The sequence below is a fragment of the Pleurodeles waltl genome, chromosome 3_1 (assembly GCF_031143425.1).
Source record: "Pleurodeles waltl isolate 20211129_DDA chromosome 3_1, aPleWal1.hap1.20221129, whole genome shotgun sequence".
NCBI classification, from domain to species: domain Eukaryota; kingdom Metazoa; phylum Chordata; class Amphibia; order Caudata; family Salamandridae; genus Pleurodeles; species Pleurodeles waltl.
Window position 1 is genome coordinate 1352560779 of NC_090440.1, and position 6052 is coordinate 1352566830.

Consider the following 6052-nt stretch of genomic DNA (forward strand, 5'->3'; position numbering starts at 1 on the left):
GTGCACTGTGAGAGGGCAGGCACAGCGCATTCAGGTGTAAGTGACCACTCCTCCCTCCACTCTAAAACAGATGGCTCATCAGGATATGCAGGCTACACCCCAGCTCCCTCTGTCTCACTGTCTAGAGGGGATTCACAAACAGCCCAATTGTCAAACTGACCCTAACAGGGAATCGACAAACAGGCAGAGTCACAGAATGGTTTAAGCATGAAAATGTCTACTTTCTAAAAGTGGAATTTTCGAACCAACAAACTAAAAACCAACTTCACTAACGGATGTATTTTTAAATTGTGAGTTCAGAGACCCCAAACTCCACATTTCAATCTGCTCTCAAATGGAATCTATACTTTAATAATATTTAAAGGCAGCCCCCATGTTAACCTATGAGAGAGATAGGCCTGGCAACAGTGAAGATTGAATTTAGCGGTATTTCACAGTTAGAAAATGTAACACACATCAGTACATGTCCCACCTTTAACATACACTGCACACAGCCCATGGGGCTACCTAGGGCCCACCCTAGGGGTGCCCTACATGCATAAAAAGGGAAGGTTTAGGCCTGGCAAGTGGGTACATTTGCCAAGTCAAATTAGCAGTTTAAAACTGCACACACAGACACTGCAGTGGCAGGTCTGAGCCATGTTTACAGGGCTACTAATGTGGGTGGCGCAACCAGTGCTGCAGGCCCACTAGTAGCATTTGATTAATAAGCCCTGGGCATCTCTAGTGCACTTTACTAGGGATGTACTAGTATATCAAATATGCCAATCATTGATAAGCCAATTACACATACATTTTACATAGGAGGGCTTGCACTTTAGCACTGGTTAGCAGTGGTAAAGTGCTCAGAGTATCAAAAACAGCAAAAACAGAGTCCAGCACACATCAACAACCTGAGAAGCAGAGGCAAAAAGTTAGGGGAGACCACGTCAAGAATGCCAAGTCTAACAGGCTCTTTTTATATTCCTCTTTAGCCATGCTGCACATCATTGGGAATGCTGAACAGAATCACAATAAATAGAGGCAACACCAATAGGTCCAAGGGCTAGACCAATTAGCTTGGCCAGTGCATGTTTCTACTGTACCTTTTTTTCCTTCATTGCTGTCCTTTTTATAATTTGCAGTTAAGGTGTATTTGATGGTTGGTTCGCTAAAATGCTTAAACTAAAAGCAGTTATCTAGCTTACAGAATATCCACTAAACGTTTTCCTTTAACAGTAGTGTTCCTGCAGTTTTGGGTAGGTAGGCATATTCGTTTGATATTACTGTGTATACTACCCCAACCCACCCAGAATTAATTCATAGACATTCAATATGTTCTAGCAACACATGACCCAAGACTGCTACATGAGAGAGGAATAAAAGAGGCAACTGACCCAAGTGTGGTATTCTTAACTAATTTGGACCTGTTCGAAGATGGTAAAGTTTTATGACCAGGTCACAAACTGATGTTCAGGGTACATGATCTCCAGCTCCATAAGACACTGAAGACATGTCTACTATGTGTGTGTATGACCCCCTTCACTTTCCATACCAAATGGAAGATGCTCAGCTACATCCTCTGTGGACCAATTAGAGAGTGCCCATTAAGTGGATGAGTCGGGGGAAATTTGCTGAATTACTGGGTAGGAGTTGTGGAAGGGTGGTGAGTGTTGAGCAGTTTATATGAAAATGACTGGCAAGGGTGACAGAAGGGAAAACCATCTAAGGAGTTGTAGGAAGGTTGGACAAACTGTACTTTTTTCTGTAAGATCAGGTGCTGCCTTAAACACTAAGCACCCCATCTAAATTTAAGCCACAACAAGAAATATGCCTTCACTCTACAGGGCTTGAGGGGCCCCCTTTTGTTTAACATGTGTCAATGTACCCTGCTAAGAGAAATTTGTATTAGTTATTTAGTGGACTACAGTCTACATTCTTGTTCACCTGAAGTCATTTACTGTTCAAAATAATGTGTGTTATATGTTTGTGCTTGGCCACAAAGACGTTACAGATTGACTGTTCAAGTTTTTAGACCTTGCCTACTAGACAGCTTTTAACTGTCTGTAGGCGAAAACCTATTGTGGATCATACTATAATCGTGCTGTGCATTTAGAGCTTTCTCATTGCTTCTCATTGGTTGGTTTTACTGTCACTCTCATTTACTTGTTTCTTATTTGATGGATTTCCTTCATCCTTTTGTGTTTATCCCCCTCTTGGATCATAGCCTCTTTGCCATCCTTTGGAGGACTTGTGTACTTCCACTGCTCAGATTTAGAGAAATACATTTTCTTTTTTTTTCTAAGCATTCTATGAGAGTGCATGTGTTTTCTTTCTCTCTTCCCCACCTTACCCCCTGAAATACCCGCAACTTATTGCTATCTCTTCGGCTACCCATCACTCACTCCTCCATGGCACCTCACCACACGTGGTCCTTGAACTATATTAGTTTCATTTTACTGTTTTTCAAGGGCCCAGAAGCTGGTATTCGATGCTGGGCTCTGACAAGCTCTTTTGCACATATCCATTGCTCTCTCGCCCTGCTCACTCACCTTCGCTTCTGCACCACCTGTCCCCCAACTCTCTCACCACCTTCTCCTCTGTTGCCCCCAAACACCTTGCAGTCATTTAATTTTTTTTTTACGCTGGTTTTTTTTGGATGACTGGCAGCTGACGTTTGCTCCTGGCTGGGAACTCCGCTAGCCTAAACGCGTTTACAGAAGATATCTTTTTTTATTTACCAATTTAATAGACATCCCACATCTTAGATTAGTAAATAAAAAATTGACCCTACGTCTTTTCATAGGCATACTCATGGCGATGAATGCTACACATACGAAGTGACATGCCTAGCAACAATGGTCGTGTCATTGTACTCTTTTTTGTCTATACTTCGGAGCATCGGCACAAAGCATTGGCATAGTCAGTAGATCAACAAGGTGTGACCTATCGGCTTTGTCAGTGCGTATTTCTTTTATTTATTCGCTATGAACTAATAAATAAATATTTTTAGAAACATTACTACCGCCCTTGGCCCACCTGTTATCCCTGCAAATCATAAATTCACACAGTTAGTCCTCATTCACTCACACTCTCATATCATTCACTCAATTTGTTACTCACTCCCCCTCCACACGAGCATGCCACACTCACTGAGTCACTCATTTCTGCCACCTGCTCACACTACCCCCCACTCTTTCATGCATTCTTCTTCCCACTCACTCACCTGCTTAGTTTAGCACTCGCTTCCACACCACTTACTTTTCTGCTCTCTCTCGGACCCCGCCAGTCAAACGCTGGGTCTCTGATTTCCACGGCCTCCGCAGTTTCCCTCTTTCTCTCGCTGATTATTTCAGCCACACAGTCGCCTATTCCCACCGCTGACTCCCAGTATTGTTGAGTCTTTCTTGCACTGGGTCATCCTATCTTTTACTCACCCTTGCTCCTCCCTCCATTCCCACTCACCTCGTCACTCATTCACCAACTCCAGTTTAGTTCCTCCTTGTATGGCCCAGATTCTTCCAGTGATTGCTTCCTGAGCTCCTGCAGATTATCTGTGCCCCCTCCCCATTCCACATAACTGTCCCAATAGGCCCCTCCTCTCCCTGCTCCAGATAACACCCTTCTAGGGCCTGTCAGAATTACCCCGCACACCGCGAGCATCTGCTCTTATCTCTTTCTCACATCCTTCCATTAACCCCTGACACTCCGGCTGGCTCTAGGGGGTGCACTGCTTATCCCAGCCGTGCTTCACTAAGCTGCTCAGACCTGTCACTCCTCAGAGGGGGGAGCGGGGAGTGAGCATTCTCTCAACCACGGCAGCCCTGCAAAGAGAGACAGGAGAAGGAAGCGGCTGAATGTATGGGAAGACGGGAGCCCCTGGGTAGCCGAGCTTAGAGGCATATTTATTAGAAGTGGCGCAGCACGGCAGCGGTGCCAAAAGTGGCAGTGCCTTGCTGCGTCACTTCTAAAACGCAGGGATACTCAGTATTTACGAAAATACGACACACCCCTTCATTTCTCCCTGCGACGGCACTAAATTAGCTGCCAGACGCCAACGCAGCCACCTGTGGTGCAAGGATGGTTGCGTTGTTGGGGAGATTGTTTTTGTGCAAGAAGGGACACCTTCCTGCACAAAACAATCTTTAATCGTGATTTGCTCCTTTTATGTGTGCTGCAAAATGCAGCACGTATAGAGCAAAAACGAGGAGAAATAAAAGCATTTCTCCTCGTTGCGCCATGCTAACGCCACCCCTGGGGTGGCATTAGATTTCGGCACTGCCTCAGGTTTACAATATCTCGTAAATCTGGGGCAGCGTCAAAATGCAATGGGTGTTGCTGTGGAACACCCGCAGCAACATGCGTGTTAAGGGACCGTATTTACACAGTGGCATTAAACCACAAAAAGTTGCTTAACGCTGTCTTGTAAATGCGGCACAGTGTACGCCCCACTGGAGTGTCACATCAAGTGATGCTCCGGTGGTGCTAAGGGCTTGTAAATGTTCCCCATAATGCTGCCTGTGAAGGGGCCATTTTTACAAGGTGGCATTATGTCACAAAACGTGGCTTAATGGAAGCCTTGTAAATAGGGCGCAATGTACAGCATCACTGGAGTGTCACAAAAAGTGATGCTCTGGTGGCGCTAGGGGCTTGTAAATATGCCCCTTATTAGTCTTAATTATCCACACCAATGCACCAAAAGGCAAGTGACAGTGGAAGCGACATCACACACCTCTGAGAAGACCACAGAGGTTTCATTTTGCCTCACATAATGCCCCTTAGCAGCTTCCATTGTGCTGCTGAAGAGCAAGAGGGAGTAAAGAATGTTAATTATCGGAAGGAATCAACCTCTTACAACCCTGCTAATATTTTAGGTCTCGCCATCTTGTCAAACGAAACTTATACAGTTCCAGAACTTTAAAAAATGGGCTTAGAGTCAGTCTTTTGTTTAACACTGGTTAGCTTTTTTATCAATCTCCTTTGCTTACTCCTTATTTAATGGCATACCTTCCTCTACTTTTGTTTCCCCCTACCTTTGAGTATAGCGTCTCTTGGTTCTTTCTATCGTTTTGATTGTATAACTGATATTCTTCTAAGGCTGACATCAGGGAACTACTTTTTACTATTTCTTTAAGCACCCACGGTAATAAATGTGTTTTCTTGATCTCTCCCCCCATGTGTTGCTTCCACCCACACATGATTTCCCCATGTTGCTCTAGCACCTCACCCTTTGCGTTTCTCATCCCTCCTCACAGTGCTTAATTTGTCAAATGAGGAGTGCTGGTGCCCAAAAGAGCTGCTCAGAAGCCCACAGTTGTTAATATTAAAAGTCAGTGTGCCAAATACCAAGCCTGTGTAGTCCTGAATCCACAATGAGCCTCTTTAATCCAACACCAGGCACTCTCTACTCTTCATCTCACTTTTTCTAATCTCTGCTTTCTCCTTTGGTGACTTTTTTACATCTTTCTCTTTCTGCTTTTCTCCATTTGTGTGTTTTTCCCTCTCTTGTTCTGGGGAAATGTCAGATGAGGAAAAGTAAGTGCCAGTCCCCAAAAACGAGTGCAGATGACTGACACTGGCAACCACTGGCTTAAATTATGCACTGCTGTCCCATCTCGCTCGCTTTTCTTTTAATTTTTTGGTATGCAGACTTTGTGCCCCATTTATTTTTGAAACAGACTTTCCACTGTCTTCACTTTAGTGTCTAATTAAACAGCATGAAGTTGGAGGTACCAAAATACCCATAGACAGGCAACACTATCTATATGGAGCAAGAACAAGAATGTTTTGGAGCTTGGCCCTTGGTGAAATGCCCACAAATCAATTTTGTTAAAAGCTCCTCTTGCTCCCAAGTCGCTCCTTGCTGACCACTGATAGTTGCTCATCAGTGCTTGGTGGTTGTGGTGACACAGTGTCACCATCACTTATTTGCGCTTAATGGTGTATTAATTTATAACCCACATACCCATTGCTCACATTAATTAGACGTGGTTTGCACATGAGTTATTCATTATTTCACATATTTCACATATTATTTTTTTGCGTTTTTTATTTAGGGTTAGTAAACTGAATG

At 44.1% G+C, this 6052-nt stretch overlaps 1 long non-coding RNA gene across 1 annotated transcript in view; it reads right to left on the reverse strand.

The window, feature by feature from the left end:
- LOC138283356 (uncharacterized) overlaps positions 1-3615 on the reverse strand; it is a 38503-nt gene extending 34888 nt beyond the window's left edge. Inside the window, exon 1 of the long non-coding RNA XR_011201213.1 lies at positions 3445-3615. This is a non-coding gene — a long non-coding RNA (uncharacterized lncRNA). The remainder of the gene's footprint in view (positions 1-3444) is intronic.
- Between the last annotated feature and the right edge of the window lie 2437 nt (positions 3616-6052).